Here is a 22631-nt window from a genome sequence, read left to right as displayed (position 1 = left end):
GTCAATGTGTCATTCTTCCCTCGTCAGGTTTCAGTGTGACTTCTGTGATGAACATGTGGTGTACTGCACCTTTAAAAGAATTAAAAGTAAACAATAACTACCTGACAGCACCAAGTGTTTTGAAAAATAGATTTAGTGTAACATTTGGTTGAACAACTTGATTAGCTCATTGTCTCAAGACAAAAATAAATTCAGCCAAACAGTTTGAATTATACATCAAAATACCCACCTCCAATCAAGTTTGAATTTAGTATATTGAGAATCTTAAAAGCCAATGACACGATCCAATTGTTTGGAAGACTTTTGGAAGACTTTCCAAGACTTTTGGAAATTGAGCAGTTGAGAGGAGAGCTGCCAAGTTACCAGCATGCAACGATTGCCTGAAAAATAGCTCTCCTCTCGTTACCTTTATTGAGTAGTAACTGGTAAAGCTGAATTCCAAAGAAGAAAAGAAGACAGGAATATAGAGAAGAACTGAAAGTTTCTTGGTTTTGAGATTGGAAGTTTTGTTTTGTAGGTCTTAATTAGAAGTAGAACTGGACAAGTATCGTGAGGGTGGGGGAGGTAAAAGATAGGTTAGAGGAAGAAGTTGTAAACAGACGTTCGTCTATTATTCCCAGTTATACTTTAAGAAATAAAGTTGATAATTTTTACTTTAAATATTTTTGGAGTCTAGAATTGTCACAGAATATGCAGTGGATAAAACTTTTCCCTGTAGCTGGTTTTAAATTAAGCAGGATAATTTATCCTATGTTGTAATGCTACAACCCTACACGAATGTGTTTTACTCTTTGCTGTCCTGTGGAACAGCTGAACCAAACACTCAATTCAAGGTCAGCATAACATGCTGCCCTGACTAGGTCTGCATACATCCTGTGAGAGAAGAAGAGAAGTAAAGATAGCTCCCTTCCTATATCTGTTTCCCGTATTCTGACAGTTCAGTTCTATTCAGGTCAGTGATCATTCCCTATTTTAGGTGAATTCAATCTCATTGAAATTCTCCCAGAGAGTGATGTACGTCTCCATACACATCTCTGGTGTTGGATTTATTGATGCTAACGTACAGATGTAAGGGAGTAATAAATTCCATATCAGTCGTAGTGCATAGAGAAGGAATTGCTTTTTGTGGCACAGGGAAGAAACTGCGATGTCTAAGTGAGAGAAAGGGTTTATTGCGATCATCCCTGAGAGTGTTGTTGAGGCAGTATTTGGGTAACAGTGGATAGACTTCCTCTCAAGTTTCAACAGACTAATCCTTGGGATGATGGCACCATGAGCAGAGAGTGAAGCTCAGTGAGAGAATAAGAAGTGATTGCATTGAACCTTAAGGGAGATGGACATTCACTCATGATGTTCTAACGAGGCACTGATATGCTGATAACTTCCTTGGCTTTGTTTCTTTGGTTCTCAATAGGTAAAGAGCCTCTGAGGACGTCCCCCTCATCCCACCCCCACTCCACATATTGATTGAGAGAAACAGAGGGTCAGTCATTGAATAAACTCTCCCCACATTAATACAGTGCATTTAGTGTGTGATCCTGCACTGAACGTCATGTTATCCACAATCCCGACAATAGCCACAATACCGTCATTCTAAAACAGATAACTATTCCCACCAGCTTCTGACATCTATGGAGAACATGGGTCTGCCTTCTCAGAGATGGAAGATGCCTCTCTGAGACTTGACACAAAATATCTGGCTTCCTTCCTCACTGCCAGCTTGAAACCACGTTAAAGTGTCATGTGTCCCACTTGTAATGGAGCCACGAGGAACATCATGGAGCCGTCTCTGAGTGCATTCTCTGTTTTATTGATTTGTCAGTTTGGAGCATCAATGACACCCTCCTGTGTCTCGAGGTGCTGAATGGCCTCCTCCAGGTCCCACGGAACAGGTTCATGGGTCTGACTTGGCCCTGCTTCTTCCTGTTTAACAGATTGATGTGGTAACCAGACTCCCTTCTTCCTGTGGAACAGGCAGGAGGATTGAATGGGCTCTCCCTCTCTTTGTTCAGTAGCTTATATGGGCTGAATGGCTTCCACATATCCGTTTCTAACGTGCTTGAGATGCTGAATGAGCTTTTCATTTAACTGTGGAAATGTAGAGTGTCTGGCCTTGCTGTTACATGAATGTTACCGACACTTTAACGGCACAAGCCTGAATGCTGTTCTGGTCTTACTGCACATAGGCTCTGACTGGTTCAGGAGCTGAGGTGTGACACATTGTTCTGAACATTGGGTGATCTTCAGCGACCATCCCCATTTCAGATCTTAGGATAAGGAAAGACAGTGATGAAGCAGCTGAAGATGTTTGTTTTAAGGTAGCTTCCCTGAGGATCTCCTGCCGAGACGTCCCCGGACTGAGAGGATTGTCAGTCACCGACCACAAACATCTTCTTTGTGTTCTGAAAGACCCCAAACCAGGGGGGTGGGTCCACCTGATTCCCATTAAGCTCAAATAAGTAGGTGGTCCTGATGCCATCCTCATTCAAATACTGCCTTGTTATCAACGCCATTCACTCTTTCCTGAGACCCTGTGTTCACCTCTTGTTCATATCAATAGACAATAGTGTATGTGTTGGGAATATTTTCCTCTCATAGAGGGTAATGAATGCCAGAAATTATCTGGGCTATATAGTGAGGTGAGTTACATCACGGAAAGTATTCAAAGAGGTGGTACATGAATTTTTTGACCTGTCAGAGAGCTAAGGTGTGTGAAGAATTGGATATTAAAGATGAGTTAATGCCAACAGTTAGATCAGCCATGATGGTATACAATGGCTTGATTGTCCGCGTTACCTAATCTTGCGCCTTATGTTCACATGTTCTCTAATTACAAAGTTAATGATTGTAATTTTCCTGAACGTTCTGTTATTGAATGTTGCAGTCAGAGAGAGTAAAGTATTTTGTGAGTCATCTCTGGGTGAGGTATGGGGACTGTATTCATAGTGAATCTGGGTCTCCAACATGACCAACAAATGAAACACAAGTTGCAGAGAGGAGACACTCTGTAAAGAGACCAGAGGCGTCTTTCGAAACCAACCTGGTTTTCCAAATAACATTTTCCAACCCACAAAAAACCGTGTGTGACAGTCTTGAGTGATTGAATGATATCCTGTGTTACTGTGGAACCGGCATTTGGAGCAGGTGGCCTCCATCTGGTACTTTAAGGAGCTGTGAGGAGCTGAATGGAACATAGGAACATAGGAATGAGCAGCAGGAGTGGACTATTAGACAATTTGTCACCGCTCCACCATTCACGTGTTTGTCAAATGTTTGAATACAACACAACTTTGGATAAATGTAATCATCCAGGCACCACAAACTTCTGGGGAAGGGAATTTCCATTTGAACAATCCTTTGAGAATTTCTCATTTGTGCTCCAATCAATGTTGGAGGCTCATTGTTTCGTTATCCAGAGCCACTATCCCACTGGTTACAACAAATTTTAAATGCAACCAGTTTAGTTAGGTGGCCAATGACATAGACATCAGAGTAGCTCATTTTCTAGAAAAAAATGTGAGACACAGTACTTTGAACTCATAGCAAATGTTAAATTGACAGCGTGTCCCAAACGTTATTCTGCCTTTGAAGTTATTTTGCTCACACAAGATGCTGGTAATGGGAGTCCTTTCTGCAATAGTTGGATTTAGCTGAATTCCATTTGTTTCGGGCAGTGGAGAGATTCTCATGAAACCTCACCAGGAATCCTTCACAACTGGCAAAGATAACTCAGGGATTTTATGGTCTCACGCTTTGCTATTGGGCGGAACAAAGTAAGAGAGAGGGATCAATCGGCTGCTGCTTCTCAGGCAGGGTACATTTTTCTCCATCTCTGTGTTGGCACATACAATAACATCAACTGATCACCAAACTGGACCATGTGCGAGTTCGTGGAACATTCTCTTGAAAACCTGATTATGGACTATATGCAGGTGCATCATTGCTTTTGTTGTACACAGCGCCTTCCGATCGCAAACAAATGTTCCCACTTTATGAATTATTGACATGCTTTCATGTATCTGTGTAATTTGTAACTATTGGTAGGTGTCTTCGTAGTACATATGTTCATATCAATACACCTTTTTCTTAAAATGTATTGTCTAGCTTTAGTCTCCCTGACAACAGAAAATATGCGTCAAGCTGATGCACTTTTCAGAAAGTCATGGATGGTTCAATAATATTTCCCAGGTAAGTTCGAAACTGATAACTCCCCCATAATAAAAGGCCCTCATTCCAGGAATGAGTAAAGGGAAACCTCTGTGAAAATCTTCGAAAAGAACTATATCCTGTTTTTAGTTTCTGGGATCAAAAACGCATGCAGTGTATCAGTTGTGGTCTCAGCAATGTCCTGTACAGATGCAGTAAAGCATTCCTGATATTAAACCTGATACCCTTTATTGATAACTGTATCATTGCACTTACTTCCAAATCACTTGCAGCATCTGCAGACTGACTTCATGTGATTCATGTCCCAGGAACATGGAAACCTCCCGAATCAGAGTTCTGCAATCGCTCTCCATTTAAATTGTTTACCATTGTTTTATCCTTCATGTCAAAATAGACAATTCACCCAATGTTCTTGGCGCTGCAGGTTAGCTCACTAACCAGTTACAGCTTTGCAACCTGAAAATCAACATTTATTTCTATTCTCTATTTCCTGTTAACAACAGCTTCCCTGTTCCTGTGTCGCAGTTCTGGCAGGTTGATTGGTCTCCTCCTGGGCTGTGTAATGTACTCAATGAGCTGAATTACTTCATTCTATGTTCCTGTGTAGATCCTTCGAATGGCAGAATGGTCTCCTTCTGTTTCACTGTAACGATTCTGTTTGACAGAATGGGGTGGTCCCCTACCCTGTAACGGCATCACGGGTTGGATTGAGAGAATAGCACATGGAGTAGGGGCAGCAGTATATCACTGTAACAACCTCGAAGGGTGGATCGAGAGAGCAAAACATGGGATGGGGGAGTAGTGTATCTCTGTATATCTCTGTATCAGCCTCGAGAGGTGGATTGTGGGAGCAACAAATGGGCTAGGGGCAGCAGTATGTCACTGTAATAGCTTTGCTGTCCTATTCCAGGCTGCTTCTCCTGCATTGGGAGAAAGGGAGGGAGGGGGGAGGGAGAGTGGCAGTGGGTGACCCTGTTCTTAGTGCCCGTGTAGGTGGGGGGAATTGTGAGGTATCTGGGAGGAGTCAGTCGACAGTTTGAACCAATATAGTATTATTAGTGTGGAGCTACTAAGAGAGGAAGAAAGACAAAGAGAGGAAGAAAGTTGCTGAATTCAATAGTGAGAGTGGTCGTGCCTGAGCCTTATTTGGAGATAGGGTGTGAACCTTGTTCGGGGGTAGGTTCTATAACAGATGGACAGTGAGTGTGAGGGAGCAAATCGAATGCGGTTGCATTTATCCAGACAGAGCGGGGAGCATAGTGTTGCTTGTCTAGAATTGATAGAGGAATCTTCAGATCATCTCAGAGTCGAGGTGAGCCTCCCCGAATATCTTGTTTAAGTCGATCACTAATAACGCCACAGACCCTGTTCCTCAGATTCCACAGAATCAGTTCAAGTGGAGCTTACAAATAGCAAGGAGAAGCAAATATTGGTGTGTCATATATCTAAACAAAAACAGTTGTGAAAAATCTGAGTATCATATGCTCTGGAAATTAGATATGCAAGTATTACTGCAGTCTTATTGGATGGTTTCAAGTTGCATCTAAACTGCATTAACTAAGTGACTGCTCATGTTGAAAAATAATTGTATATGAGGTGGTTTGAAGAGTATGTTGTGAAGCAAACTGGAGAGCAGGTTATTTGGGATTTGGTGTCATGTGGTCAGGCGAGCTAATTTATAACCTTGCTCTGAAGCAGCATTTAAGGAATAGTGGCATTAATAAGGTGCACTTTACACGGTGCCTGTATGCAACATACATTCTGGTTAAACATCATGGAAGACTGGAAGCTCGAGGGTCAAGTTAGCTTCAGTGAATTGGGAAAATACAACATAACATTCAGTGGGAGACAAGCAATGATTGTTAGAGTCATAGAGTACTAGAGCACGGAGACAGGCTCTTCGGCTCAAACTAGTCTATTCTGACCAAAAAGTCCATCCACGCTAACCCCATTTCCCTGCCATTGCGCCATATCCTTCTCATCCTTCCCTAAACGTGTTTTGTCCAAATGCCGCAACCACTTCCGCTGGCAGCTCATTCCATATGTGTACCAGCCTGTGTGTAAAACAGTTGTTCCTCAGGCTCTCTTATAGTCTTTCCCCTCTTTCCCCTCTGTCCTTAAACTGATGCCCTCTAGTCTGTGATTGCCCAACCCTGGGAAAAAAGACTGAGTACATTCATTCGGTCCATGCCTGTCATGATCTTATACACTTCTGTCAGATCCCCCTCAACCTCCTACAGGCTAAAGTAAAATATCCCAGCTTGTCCAAACTCTCCCTACCACTCAGACCATTGAGACGGTAACATCCTTGTAAAAGTCTTCAGCAGTCTTTCCAATTTAATAACACACTTCCGATAGCAAATTGAAAAAAAAACTGAACATTACGCTACCAGTATGGACTCATCAGCATCCAATTAACTGCAACGTAATTCCCTGATTTCGATACTCAGTTATATACACTGCTGCAGGCCAGTGTGTCAAAAGCTTTCGTCATTGTCCTGTCTACCTGTGAATCAACTTTTGGAGAACCATGCACCTGAATTCCAAGATCCCTCTGTTCGACTACACTCCTTCGGACCCAACCATTCACCATGAAACTCCAAACTTGATTTGACTTTCTAAAATGCAGGAACTTATATTGATCTATATTAAAATCCATTTGCCATTTCTCAGCCCACTTCTCCAGCTGATCAAGATACAACTGTAATTTCTGAAATTTCTGATATTGTTCCTCACTCTCCGTGATGCCGCCTGTTTTAGTGCCGTCTTCAAACTTACAAATCATGCCTGTACATTCTCATCTAAATCATAGATATATGCAATATGTAATGGTCCCAGCACCAACGTCTGAGGCATTTCCACTCGTCACAGGCCTCCAGTCTGACCAGCATATTTAGAGAATTACATCCTGCTACCTACCATCAAGGTAATTTTGTACCTAATTTGCCAGTTCCCCTTCAATTCCATGCGATCTAACCTTCCAGAGCAGCGTACCATGTGGAACCTTATTGAAGGCCTTACTGGAATCCACCTAGATTACGTATACCACTCGGATCTCCTCAATGTTGCTGGTCACTTCATTAAAGAACTCCAACAAAATTGTGAATCATGATCTTCCTAGCACAAACTCCCGTGCTAAATTTGATGAAGGGCTTTTGCCCGAAACATCAATTTTCATGCTCCTCGTATACTGCCTGACCTGCTCTGCTTTTCCAGCACCATTCTAATCTTACTCCGAACCACACCCTGTCTTTCCAAATGCATATATATCCAATCTCTCTGAATCTTCTCAAGTAACATACCCACTAGATTACTTGGTTCACTCGGTTCACTGGTCTTTAGTTCCCAGGTTTATCTTTGTAGCCTTTCTTGAATACAGCTCAGTATTCGCTACCCTCCAGTCGTCCAGGACCTCACTCTTCCGTCAGCGATGATAGAAAAGAGCCAACCAGTGCTCCCGAAATTTCTTCTCTATCCTCCTATCCTCCTGCGGTGTTCCTGAATATAACTGGTCAGGACCAGGAGTTTTTAGAAATACTGCAAAGTCTGAAAAATACATCTATTTATTTCAGGTACAAACACCAAAGAGTGAGAAAGTGACTCAATGATGGTTAAAATAACAGATTAGAAAATATGTTAATCATAGGAAGTGACTTCAGAAGAATTCCAGATATTGTGGAAACCTGAGAATTCTCAGAAATTAACGATCCAAAAAAAGGAAAGCCATGAAACTGATAAGGAAATCAAAAACCGAACATACATGCTAACACACAGGAACACAAAGACTGCATCAATCTGCGATCTATATTTCAAAGGAAACAAAATGAAAGCAAGGTCAAATGTGGAAATTTGGAATCGGGAGAGGAGAGGTCATTGTGGGAACAGGGAAATGGCGAAGAAAACAACCAATTACATTGCATCTGTCTTCATGGAGGAATATCCAGAAAATCCCCCAGTAATACCAAGTGATCATATCGGACTCCTGGAGCTAAAGACATAAAGTCAATTCAAATCAGTAACAAGGTAGTGCAACTGGATTGCAATTGCTAAGATTGCCTGATGAGGAAACTCGGCCTATTTTCTCCAGCGCTTCAAAGAATGAGAGCTGGGTCACCGTGAAATGTAGAACATTCACAAAACCTGTGACAAGTTGGAAATTAACAGAATACTTCCCTGGCTCTCTAATCCACATTCAAGGCAAATAATGTCATGAGCTGGGACAGACCAGTTACGACTGCAATAAGGAGGACGTTCTTCTCTTGGAGGGGACTAACAAACACAGGGGCATTGAAACCTGCTGCTGGCAGGGCAAGATTAGGGAGTATCCCCAGATAATCTGCAAGTGTATCAAGCGAAACAGAATATCCAGGGAGCAGTTAGGACACGTTAGGACTTGCCAAGTTGCATCCAAATCAACTTCAGTGGGAGGAGACAGGAGGTAGAGGTAAAAGGCTGTTTGTGTGACTGAAGGCCAGTGTCAAATGGTGTACCCCGGGGATCAGTGCTGTGTCCCTTAACATTTGTGATTCGGAGGTGTTGGTGTTGGACTGGAATGGAAAATTCTAAACATCGCATAACACCAGCTTACATTCTAACAGGTTTATTCAGATGCACGAGCATTCGAAGCGCTGCTTCTTCATCAAAATGCACAAACACCTGATGAAGAATCATCGCTTCGAATGCTCGTGTCTCTGAATAAACCTATTAGACTATAAGCCAATGTTGTGTGATTTTTAACCTTATTACTTGTGGTAATCATAAATGATGCAGCTGTGAATCTGGACGAGGGGTGGGGCGGGGTGATAAGTAAGTTTGTGTTTCATACAATGATTGTTCGGGTGGTTGGCAGCGAGAACGAAAGTCTTATATTTCAGCGAGGTACGGATGGAATGGTCAGATGGGTGGATCAATGGCAGATGGAATGTAACCCTGATAAATATGAGGTGATATACTTTGGAAGAAGGAACCAGACGGGGGAGGACTCAATGAATGGCAGCACACTAGGAAGGTCAGAGGGTGCTTCTCCACACATCCCTGAATGTAATGCACAAGTTAATACACAATTTGAGAAAACATAGTGGACAGTTAGCACAGCCTTTATTCATCAAAGCATAGATTATCAGAGCTATGCGGAAATTTGTTTTGGCCAAGATAGGATACTGTGTGTAGTTCTGGGAACCACATTACAGGATGGATGTGATTGCACTCGAGGGGGTACAGAGGGGACTCAACAGGATGTTCCTTGGGATGGGTCATATCAGCCATGGAGAGAGGCTGGATAAGCTCGGGTTGTTTAGTTTGGAGGAAAGAAGGCTGAGGGGGCCGTGTTTCAGAAGGATAAGATTACAAGGGGAATGGACAGGGTGGATAAACAGCAGCTGTTCCTTTTAGTTAAAGGCCCATAATTTTAAAGTGAAAGGTTTGAGGTTTCGTGCGGATTTGATGACTGTTTTTCACACAGAGTTGTTGGGGTCTGGAATGCGCTTCTTGAGATGTGGGTTGTTATGATAACTTCACAACCATTAGAAAATACACGGTTGTGCACTTGAAATGCCATAAGACTCACGGCTAAACGCCTTGTGTCGGAAAGTAGGGCTAATCTGGACCGTGCTGTATTTCTGATGGTACAGAGTCTGTGCTTCTGTGATTTATGGTTGTGGAAGGTCAATCATTGCGATGTTTAAGATAGGCATTGATGGGTTTCTGAAGAATATCTTATCAAAACTTATATGTGTGAACTTCTAATATCTTCTGAAAATATATCATTGGCAAAATTAAAAGAAAAAGGTGCAGCTTTCTTACAGTCTGTTACCGGATAATTGAGGACAGGGAAATAGCAGAACAATGAAAAAAAATACTTCAGTTATGCCTTCACAGAAGAAAGCAAAACAAAAAAACAACTTCCGAGCAATACTATGGAACTTTAGTCTGGTGAGAAAAAGGGAATAGAATGAAATTAGCAACTAACAGTTTTAGAGAAAGTATTGGATTGAAAGTAATGGGAAAAGACAAAGTGAACAGAGATTTATGAAATGGGCATCATATTTGAGAAAGTGGCTTTTAGCAAAAGGTATCTCTTATGGAGAAGGTATCAATGCAATACGAGTGGAATCTCAGAAAGATTTTTGATAAAGCCCCAAGCCTTTCGTGCAAATTCGAATCCTGTGGGACTGGGGCTAATATGTGGTCATGGTTTTAGATTGGGAGAGCTGGGAGGAAACACTGATAAGGAATAAAACCATGATTTTTGAACGGAATGCGTGGATGATATAACAAGGATCAGGATTTGGAATCCAGCTATTCCCAGTACAAATCATATCTTTGGTTGAGGGGCTCAAATGCAATATTCCCAAATCCACTGACAGCACTAAATGGTGTCAGCTTGTGAGTGGGTGAGGAAGATGTAAAAAAAAGCTCCAAGGTGATTGAGACAAGTGGAGTGACTGGCAAATACCTGGCAGATGGAGATCATTGGGAGAGATGTGATGTTGTGTACATTGATGGGAACAATAGACTGGCAGCCTATCATTTGAAAAGAGATTGGTTGAAAAAGTGTTGCTGTATAAACGAAATTAAGCTGCATTTCTATTTATTTCTGTGCAGCCCTCTGAGTCCATGTAGGACAGTCAGTTTTGAACACGGAAGTCAATACTGTGAATGGCTTTGGCACGATGACCAGTGCATATAGTGGGGAGCTGTAAAATAGAACATAAACTTGATCTCCCTGTCGACCAGTCAATGAAAGCAATGTTGCAGGAGCAGCAAGCAGTTAGGAAAGTAAATAATGTATTGACATTCATTTCAGGGAGATTTGGATGCAGGAGCAAGGGTCATTTACTACAGCTGTACAGGGCCTTGGTGAGACCTCACCTCGAACATTGTGCAGTATTGTGTGCAGTTTTGGTCTCCTTACCTAATAAAGGACAAAACAGACATTGAGGGAGTGCAGTGAAGCACGACCAGACTGATCTTTGGGATGACGGGTTTATTGTCGGAGCAGGGTTTGGGGCAACTGTGCCTGTATTCCATGGGTTTTAGGAAAATGGGTGGGGATCTCAGTGAGATATATAAAACTCTGACAGGGCGAGACAGATTGGAAGCAGGGATGACAGTTCTCCGGGCTAGCATGCCTCAAACATGGGGGCACAGCCATATCATATTTAATAAATGCGTGTTATCAGAGAACTGCCTGTATATTGAATGGTGCCACACAATTGATGGACCGAAGGGATTACAGCAGTTCCAATTTTATATTTCACAATGTTTAAACATATTCAGTGAAATGAACAGTGTTTGGGGAAAACTGCATTGAGGAGACCTTTGGTCATGCATTAGCATGGGGAAAGCTCAATATGTTGAATGACCTCCTCCTTTCCCCATGTTTCTGTGCAGTCTGTGGGAAAGCTCTGTAAATGTTGTCACAAGCTCTCAGATGTTAGGAAGGAGGCCTCTGCAGGGTCAACAAGACTGTTTTTCCCAATCCCTTTTCTGATACTGAGGCTGGGGCCGGGTGTTCTGTCCGATTATATCCTTTCAGACCTTGGAGCAGTTTTATACAATAGTGTGTCTTGCTTAGCAGATTTAGAGACCATTGAAAAAGTGATCCCATGTCTGTGTGGCTGGAGTCACTTTTAGGCCACACCAGGAAAGCAAGGGAGATTCACTTCCTGAAAGTATATTGGTGAAGATCAATGTTTACAATCAACATTGGACACAAGATCACTATTACTGACACCAGATTTTAATTAATTTTATTAATTACTTTTAACTTCCACCAGCTGCCAGGCCATTAGCCTGGTCTTGATTAGTAATCTATTTACATTTCCACAACAGCACCATCTGCACATGGGGACTATCTGAAACCACACTGGCCTGGTTAGTTTTGTGCTGCTTTAAAGCTCTGTCAAAAAGAATTCCCACTAATTTGACTTTCGTGATGGGACTAAAGGGGAGGTAAATGGTCAGATTGTAGTTATTCCCCTCTTAGGAAATTGGACATAGTTGAGTAATGTTCCAGATTGCCAGGGAGATGTCAGAGTTGGAGCTGGAATGAAACAGCTTCCCCAGGGACACGGCTTGTTGTGCAGCACAAGTCTTCAGTCCTATTGCAGGAATGGTGTCAGGGCCCATTGTCTTTGTCGTATCTACTGTGTTCAGCTGTTTCTTCATGTCACGTGCTGCGAAGCGAATTGATTGAAAACTGGCATCTGTGATTCTGTGGCATCATGAGGAGGGTGAGGTGTTTCATCCACTCAACAACGTTTCATCCGCAATGCCATCTTCTGTGTTCGAAATGAATATGCTTCCCTCTGTTTTCGCCCTAACCATGATTAAGATGTCCGTAGTGTCAATGATGCCTGTCTTATGCAGTTTCAGAATCATGGAACTTGTCACCATGCATTATCGTTCAGTCTCCATGGTACAGCGCTCCAATTTGGATGGAATGTTTGAGCATCTTTGACATACTTCTTTGGAAATTGTTCAAAAACAGAAATTGCTGAAGAAACTGCAGACGATGTTGCAGCATCTGGAGTGAATGCAGAGTGAAACTTTCGGGTCCAGTGACCCTCTACAAAGCTGTCAGTTTCTCCAGCAATTTTTGTACTTTTATTTGCAGTATCCATAGTTATTTGTTTAACTGAAAATTTATTCTGTAACTATTCATTTCTGGAGAAACTCAGCAGATCTGTCTGCATCTGCAGAGACAGGAACAGAGTTAGCATTTCATGCCCAGTGTGACACTTCTTCAGAACTGAAAAGGATTGGAAACTGGGATTTTTAATCGCTTGCCAGAGGTGGGGGATGGGTGATAGGGAAAAGAGAGTGTGGCAAAGATAAGCAGGTTTAAACAGTGGTGAGCAAGAAGATGATAACGAACGGTTTGAAATTAAGACTTGGCTGGGGAAAGGGATTCTCTCTACTGAGTGCAAGATAAATAAGACACAATCACACAATGGAGGCCAGGAGGGAGAATGTTGACTATGTGACATTATATAGATCTGGCCATAATTACGTTTTCACTGTCAGGATCATCACCCCTTTTAATTTAACACGATATTAAACATGGCAGTAAAGCAATACACAGCCCAAACTTCATATTGTTATTTGTTTTTCTCCATATTACAAAATACTAAGACAGCAAGAAACATTTACTAGTGACAATAAGAAGTCAAACACATGAATTCATGTGTTTGACTTCTTATTGTCACTAGTAAACGTTTCTTGCTGTCTTAGTATTTTGTAATATGGAGAAAAACAAATAACAATATGAAGTTTGGGCTGTGTATTGTTTTACTGCCATGTTTAATATCGTGTCAAATTTGCAGTGCGTATCTTTAAAGGTTTGTTGTTGAAGTTAGTACCGGAATATAGAAGGTTGAGGGGTGACATTGTAGAAGTTTATAAAATCATGAGAGGTATGGATAGGGTGAATAGCCACGGTCTTTTCAACGGGATGGGGGAATTCAAACATACAAGGCACAGCTTAAGGTGAAAGACGGGAGATTTAAAAGGAACGAAGGAGCAACAGTTTTACACAATGGGTGGTGTGGGTATGGAATGAGCTGCCAGAGGAAGTGTGGTAGATGCATGTACAGCTGCAACATTTAAAACTCATTTGGACAAACATATGAATGGGAAACAGTTCGAGGCATATGGGCCAAATGAAAGCAGATGGGCTGAGCTTAATTTGGAAGACCTGGCCAGCATGGACATTTAGAAAAGCTTCACACAGGGTCAGTGTAGTTTTGTGAAAGGGAAATTATACCTTGCCCTGTAACATCATGCAAAGTCCTGCTGGAGATGGAAGAGAATGTAACAAGCGGACTTGATCAAGTGGATCTGGTAAAAACCAGGCTTTCCAGAGCTTTTCCATAAAGTATTACAAAATAAAAGTTCTTACACAAAACTGAAGTTCGTAGGATGACGGCTAATGTGGTAACATGGGATGATGATCTGGCTGCTGTGATTCCTTCAATTCGAAGCTGAAGTTCATTGGGTTACGGCACGGTGGTTAGACTCAGACCAACGCCTTTGCCCTGTCCTTGTGTGGTGACATAGTTACAGGGATAAACAAAAACTGATGGAAGCTCAGTGTGGTTTCCGATGGCTTTAATTCACGAGAGATCCAGCATTATGCTCTTTTATGACTTTTCAGCATCGGTGATTCAGGAAAGAAAATCTTTTGATGATATCAAGAGAAGAGTAAGGGAACTCGGGATTCAGTATTCCTTAAGGTTCCCAGCAGTGCTCTGTATTGCTTTGAATGGATCAATGAACTCGTCTGATTCTCCAGAGAAAGCGAAAACTTTGTGGATATTTTAAGGAAAGCTGGATGTTTAGATAATCATGTTTCTCCCTTAAAGAAATTTTGTTGGATTTTTCTGGTATTAACCAGTGTTAAATTATAGTCGGGGATGGGTAGAGTTCACACTTTTAACTTCTTCATTAATATTACTACTCGTTTTCTCTTTCTTTGCTTGTGTCGGAGGTGTGGCTCAAGCTGGAGGGAGTTACAAAGGTAGTTGTGATGACAAACTGCCGACCTAAGGACAGTTGAAGCCTGGTTTTTGTTATTAATTGCCCTGAACGCAATATTGGTAGCGGGCAGAAGATAAAGATTTGGGATATGTACGCGCCCCCAATGTGCGGGGTAAATTTCCATATAAAATGTCATTGGCACTTGGGATTTTGTTTCGTTCGTTGTTTTTTTTTAATGTATTTAGCTTTGGAAAGTTTTGCGAGCTTGTTAGTTGTAGTAGTAATAGTTTGTATCGTTTTTAGGATCGCTGAGTGTTTTATCATTAATGCTCAGCGATGTGTAATTCGATGTGAAACTCTCTCGAATTCAAATGTTGCTACAATGTGTTATGGATTGTTATGTGGTTAAATGGTGTACCTGAAACATTAAGGGTAGTGATCTGCCAGTCAAGAGGAAAACGGTAATTGCTCGTCTTAAAATCAAAGAGGGTGGATGTTGCTCTATTGCAGGAGATGAACCGTGATGACAAGGAACATTTTATGTTACAGCAGGGCGGCTATGATCGGGTTTGTTTCGCGTCTTTTAATACTAGGAGTAGGGGAAAAGTCAGAATGGATAGTAAGAATCTTCCATTTAAATTACTAGATTGTATTAAACACTCATGGAAGGATCATGATCCTCAAAGCCTTGAACGGTGGGAATTAATACAGTATTTTGAATTGCCACCCAGTGCACCCGCTTAAAATCCTGGTACATACATTTCCCAAATTAAGTTATCTTGCATCGTGGCACATTATTGTACAGCATATTTCAACTCTCTTATGCACCCCAAGGTGGGCAGAATGTCCAAAGGTCCCCAATACCCTCGTCATAATGTACGTAATTAGTGGATTTGTGTGCAGAACTAGAGCTGGTGGATGTCTGGAGGCAGTTCTACTTCACAAGTAGAGATTTTATTTTCTTCTTGAACTCGCATAAATAGCACAAGAGGGTTGATCTATTCCCCATCCCTGAATCAATCTTAGGTTCGCTGGCATCCTGCACAACTGGGAATATTACCCCAACATACCTGCCCCAGAAATGGGATAGAAGTCACGTAAGATTATGCTGTTTGTAGATGAAGGTCTTATATTTTTGTCAAATCCCGCAATTTCAGCAGCTCACGTGATGCAATGCATTAATTCGCTCGTCGCCTTTTTGGGCTTTAAGATTAATTTTACAAAGTTGGAGGCCATACCGATGGAAGGCCTCAGGAAAATACCAGATTTTGAGGGTAAATCCTGTTTTCCTTTCAAATGGACGGGGGTGGGTGGGGGGGGGGGGGGAGGTTTCTCTATTTCAGTATATTCATTACATCCATTTTTGATCATTTATTTAACGTGAACTATGTCTATTTGCTTGAAAAATTAAACAAGACCTTCAAAGAATGGAGGCACCTCCAATATCCTGGATAGGTAGGATAGTTGTTCTTAAAATGAATGCCCTTCCTCATTAACTATAACCCGTGTGAAAGCTTCCTTTGATGTTTCCCAGACAGACATTTCGGAAATTTTATGGCTGGTTAACTCTTTCATTTGGCGCTATAAGCGACTCTCTATCAAGCTAACCAAATTTTAACTACCCCACATTGTGGGGAGTAGATCTCCCAGATTAAAAGCGATGAATTCATGTCTTTTTTATCCTATGTTAGTGCATGGGCCGCTGAGGACTCAGCGTCAATAGGATTAGATATTGAACCCTCTCAGACAAAGTGAACCCTTATTGGTCTGCTGGTCTTAGACAAAATGAGAACATTTATGGAGTATTGTCATAACCCAATGACTATCAATACTGTTAAAGCATGAATCACAATGCTTCAGATTGGGCGAATACCATAGTTTCTTACATCTATAATTGGTATACCGGGTTGTCAGCCTGGGATAATGGATTCCAGGTTTAAACTGTGGGCAGCAAGGGGTGTGTCTTACTTGAGTGATTTAGAATTAGTAGAATCCTTATAGTGTTAATAAAAGCCCTTGGGCCCAGCAAGTCCACTTTGACCCTTTGAAGAGTAGCCCACCCAGACCCATTCCCGTACTATCCTATATTTCACCTGATATTGACCCAACCTACTCATCACTGAATACTATGGGTGATTTATCAATAATCAATTCATCTAACCAACACATCTTTGGACTGTGGGAGGAAACCCACACAGACAAGCCTAGAATATGTTAACTCCATACAGCCAGGCACCCAACGCCAGAACCAAATTCGGAACCCTGGTGCTGTGAGGCAGCGGCAGCAATGCTCACTACTGAGACACCTCGTGCTATTTGAGGGAGAAACAATGATGTAATTTGATCAAATAACTCGTACACATGGACTGGCTAGTAGAGACCTCTTCTCTTTCTTTTTCAGATCAGAGATTTGATTAAAAAAAAACTTTTACCAGACTCTTACAGATCCGATAGAGTGAAGGTGGTACTTATTGCTTAGAATACGCTCTCCCGCAGTACCCTTTATCATTAGATGGAGAGTGTCCCCTCAGACGAGACTGTGCAGCTTTGTGATGTCTGCGAGAGAGAGTTGGGGATTCAGAAGACTTCGGAGCCATGGGAGGATATTTGTGAAAATGCTCGAAGAATTTCATCTGTAATAGGACCCTTTCCATGCAGTTGGAAATTCTTCATAGTGCCTATCTGACCATAGATTATCGCCAAAATTCAAAGTGGGATTATCTTCAGAATGTCCTAAATATAGAATGACTACAGACACTCTTACTCATTGCATGTGGTCCTGCTGCAGGCGTCATATATATTGGAGCACTGTATCAGGTGTGATCGAGTGGGTCGAGGGGACTGAATTGGAGATGGACCTGGTTTCTCTTTTCCTGGACCTGCCCAGGGTACTTTACACAGATGCACAAGTGAAAAAATGTCCTTAGTTTCCGTGCTAGGAAAAGCATTCTGTTGTGTTGGATGCCTGAATCACCCCCTCCCCCCAAAACCCCCAACACCCTCCCCCACCCCCCGCCCGGGTCTGTTGGGTCGTCGTAAGCTCTTCATGGAGAATACCCATTTGGCCTTTCTCACCAGCATGGTGCACCAAAAACAGAGATTTATATAAGACCATGGAAGACCTTTCTGAATTACCGTGATACAGGCTTATCTGCCATTCTCAGAAGGGCTTTTATACAGCCATGACGATATTATCTAATAAATCTTATATCCAAAGAGGAATAATAATGAACATAAAAAGGGATATCAGCTAATGCTCTTGAAGAACGAGAGCTATCATTTTGTTACACTGAGCAGTATTATTTATTCATTATTTACTGTTTATTTTTGTTTTTCTTCTGTCCGTTTAGTGATTTTAACTTGTTTTGTATGTACATGCACATGGGTGCAATTTTGATCAGTTACTTGAGTTGTGTTGTTATTGGTTTATTATACTATTAAAATTCTCTTTTTCAATAAAGATATTTTTAAAAAGTATTAAAATGTTAACATTGATAGAATAGAGTCCCAAAGAACTCTCAGTAGACAGTCCACTCATGGTGGTATATCCTGAGGTTCACCACACCTCGGGTGATGGGGTGAGGTTGAGAGAGCGTCCCCTTCTTGGTAACCTCTGTCAGTGTGAGGAACTGAACCTGCGCTGTTGGCCTCCCTCGACATCACAAACCAGCCGTCCAACCAACTGAGTGTGAGACTGTGTAACTGTTATACACAGAAAAAGTCGCAGACAAAGGGCAAGAGAAACATTCATAACAAGGAAAGTGGTACAGTTCAGATAACGGATTTAACATTTATGGAGTATTGTCATAACCCAATAATTATCAATACTGTTAAAGCATGAATGACAATTTGTCCGATTGAGGGCAATACAGTCAAAACCATATTTCTTACCCCTATAATTGGTATTCCGGGTTGTCATCCTGGGATAATGGATTCCATGTTTAAACTGTGGGCAGCAGGGGGTGTGTCTTACTTGAGTGATTTAGAATTAGTAGAATCCTTACAGTGTGGATAAAAGCCCTTGGGCCCAGCAAGGGTAAAAACATTCTCTGCTCGAAATTGTATTTTATAACAAGACGTGTTTAGAAGTTGTTTTTGGTTAAATATCATTATGGTGAGTCAACTGAAATAACCAGAGTTACACAGTGTGATTGGAAATCTATAATCATAAAATAAAAGTATATTTTTGTTTGGTCTGTGTAAAGCATGCTGACCGTTGCATGAAAGTATACAGTTAATAGAATATACTGTTAGGAGAGTGCATTCCATCGGAAATGCCCTCAAACAGGCGCTTGAAGAAAATTGGGGTAAAAGTGCCTGAGTGCCGTCTGGACATTGACAGGAACGCAGAGGGTTGAATGACTGAAAGCTCCTGTATCTGAGAATAGCATCAGATCAGCTGGGAACTTATTAAATGCTAGAGCAAATTTGAAGGGCTGAATGGCCTCAACATGGTTTGAAATATGTGTGATTTGGAAACCGTGCATCTTTACTCCTTCCTCTTATGTGGTTACACACTGGGGCACTGCCATTTTCCTGAAACTGGGCATTATTTGGAACACTATCTGGAACATTCCATATTCGGTGTTGTCCAGAATATTCTCTAACTGTGTTGGGGGGTATTGCAAAGGCGAGAGAGAGAGCGAAGCTGTTGCATGCGGCAGTGAGAGTGGTGGAGCATGAGCCTTGGTCGTGCTATAACAGATATACAGTGAGTGTGAGTGAGCAGAGAGAACACGGTGACCAATTATCCTGACAGAGCGGGGAAGGTTATTGATGCTTGTCCTGTTTTGCTGGAAATTTCTTCAGGCCGCAGATGCTGCACTGAATTTGGTGGTGAGCACAGATCATCCTCGGTGGGTCTGGTGATATGGCCCCCTCTGGGAAGGCAATGGCCCCGCTCTGCAATAGCCCATCCACTATGCACACTATGCACCGTCAACAAACTATCTGCCATGATCGGGGTAAACTGTACAGGGCAGCTCCAAACTGAGAAAGCTCAGCCGCGTGCCCCTTGGCCTTTTAAAGATGGCACCAGTGACAGGGAACACGGAATATCTAAGGAAATCCTGGCGACTGTGAGTACCTCCAATCATGATGGGTGGGAAATCGAGCTGGCATTCAATGAGAGGTGGGTGGGTGGGTGATATTTAGTGAGGTGAGTTCGATTGGATAGCAACAGGAAACTAGCTCAGCTTCGTACAGACAATCCCTCTGTCACACTCAATGAAAATGACACTGAGACAAATTACTGTTTTATACAGTTCAATGAGCCGAAGACGCTGCTGTCCTCACTCCCAGTTAAAAAGTTGCAGAACAAATGCTCATTCAAAACTCCCCATCGCCTCAACTCACAGCATTATTCCATTCACTCATAATTCTTCATAATACTGACCCGTGTTGCATGATACTATCGAAATGTCTTCCTATCAGCATTCTAAAACCTGTGAACATATCTTTCCATGACATTTTTTCTTAGTCTGTCCCTCTCTGTCTCTATCCTGAAACACACGTATCTACAGTCATACGTTTCTACATGGAAACAGGCCCTTCGGCCCAGCTGGTAGATGCCGACCAAAATGTACATCCACACTCACCCCATTTCCCTGCCCTTGCTCATTTCCTATCCATGTATTTATCCAATACCTTTTCAATGTTGTTATTGTACCCACCTCAACCACTTCCACTGGCAGCTCAGACCAAAGGCAAAACACAGTCTGTGTAAAAACGTTGACCCTCAGGTTCCTTTTTATTTTTGTCCTCTCCAAACATTAACAGATATGCTCTAGTCCTTGGTTTCCCAACCTTGCAAAAAAAATTTGAAATATTCACCCTATGCATGGTTCTCATGATTTGATAAGAGGTACACTTCTATATAATCCCCCTCAGTTTTCTACGCTGTAAAGAAATATGTTCTAACCTTTCCAACTTCTCCCTATAACGCAGACCCTTTAGCCCAGGAAACATCTTTGTAAATTTCTTGTACATTCTTTCTCGTTCAATAATATCCTTTCTAGGGCAAGGTGAACAAAACTGAGCGCAATACTTCAACTGCAGACTTACCAACATCCTGTACAACGGCAACAGAACGTCCCAACTTCTATACTCAATGCCCTGATGGAGGCCAGTGTGCCAACAGCATTCTTCACTGTCCTGTGTATCTGAGACACAAATTCAGACAACCATGCACCTGATTTCCAACATCCTTTTGTTCCACTACACTCCTTTAGGCCCTCTCATTAACCATTAAACTCCCACCTGAATTTGACTTTCCAAAATGAAAGATGTTGCATTTATCTAAATTAAACTCCATTTGCTATTTCTCAGCCCACTTCCCCAGCTGATCAACGTAGTGCTGCAATTTCTGATAATGTTCCTCACTGTAAACAATACCTCCTATTTTAGTGCCATCTGCAAACTTACTAACCTGCAATGTGCACGCTCGTCAAAATCATTGATCTAGATAACCCACAGCAATGGGGACAGTACCGACCCCTGAGGCACTCCACTCGTCACAGGCCTCCAGTCCGACAAGCATATTTCCACGATAGCCATTTGCTTTATAATGTCAAACCAACTGCGTCACCAAATTGCCAGCTTACATTAGAGTCTGTGCGATCTAACCTTCTAGAGCGGCCTTTCATGTGGAATCTTACTAAAGGCCTTACTGAAATCCATATAGATTATGTTGACCGCCCTACCCTCGACAACTTTCCTGGTCACTTCCTCAAAAAACCCTAATAAAATTTGTAAGGCATGATCTGACACGCACAAAGCTATGCTGACTGCTCCAAGTCAAACTCTGTCTTTCCAAATGCATGCATATCTTATACCTCAGAACCTTCTCAAGGAGTTTACTGCAAACAGATGTGAAGCTTACTGTTCTGTATTTCCCAGGCAATTATTTGCAGCCCTTCTTGAAGAAGGGCACTATATTTGTTACCGCCCAGTCTTCCAGGACCTTGGCCCCTGTCTTCTCTCACCTCTTGCAGTGCTCTTGGATATATCTGGTCAGGACCAAGAGATTTATCTGACTTTGTGCATTCTAATATGTCCAGCAGCACCTCTATTGTGATTTCGACAGTACCAAGATATGACAATTAACCTCCCAAAGGTCACAGGATCTTCATGTCTTTCTTCATGGTAAACACAGAGGGGAAATTGAGGACCTCAACCATCTCTTGTAGTTTTACACATGCGTGCCTCTTTTGGTTTTTAAGGCGTCCTATTCTGTCTCTAGTTGTTCTTTTTCTTTACTATAGTGAATTTGGGTTCACTCTAATCGTCTCAGCCAAGGCTATCTCATACTCTCTTTTCGCCTTCCTGATTTCCTTCTTCAGTAAACTCCAGTATCCCCTGTGTACCTCCAGGGATGCCCTTGATCCCAGCTGCCTGTACCTGAACCACGCCTCCTTTTTGCTGGCTAGAGCCTCAATATCTCTTGTCATCCAGGGTTTTCTCTTCCAGCCTCACTTTTCCTTCACCCTCACAGGAACATGTCAACCTTGAACTCGAGCTATCTCACTTTTACAGCCCTCCCTCGTGCCCGACATCCTTTTAACTGAAAACAAACTACTCCAATTAACAATGCAATCCTCTGTCTAATTCCAACAAAATATGCCTTGCCCCAATTTAGAACGTGAATCTGTGGACCAATTTTTTCCCTCCCATAACTATTTTAAAATTAATACAACGCCAGTCACTTTTCCCAAAATACTCCCCCACTTTACCACCGTCACCTATTTCACAACAGTAGGTCGAGTTTGTCCCTTCCCGTGTAGGACCCTTTATATACTGCTTGGGAAACTTTCTTGAACAAACTTAAGAAATTACGTTCCATCGAAGTTCTTAACCATCTGGATGTCCCAGTCTATGTTAGGAAAATTTAAATCACCTATTATGACAATCCTAATGCTCCTGCTTCTCTCACCAGTTTCCCTGCATATTTGTTCCTCTAATTCCCATTGATGAGTTGGAGGCAACTA

This window comes from Chiloscyllium punctatum, chromosome 29, assembly GCF_047496795.1.
Source record: "Chiloscyllium punctatum isolate Juve2018m chromosome 29, sChiPun1.3, whole genome shotgun sequence".
Lineage (NCBI taxonomy): Eukaryota > Metazoa > Chordata > Chondrichthyes > Orectolobiformes > Hemiscylliidae > Chiloscyllium > Chiloscyllium punctatum.
Note: the sequence above shows the minus strand (reverse complement) of the source record.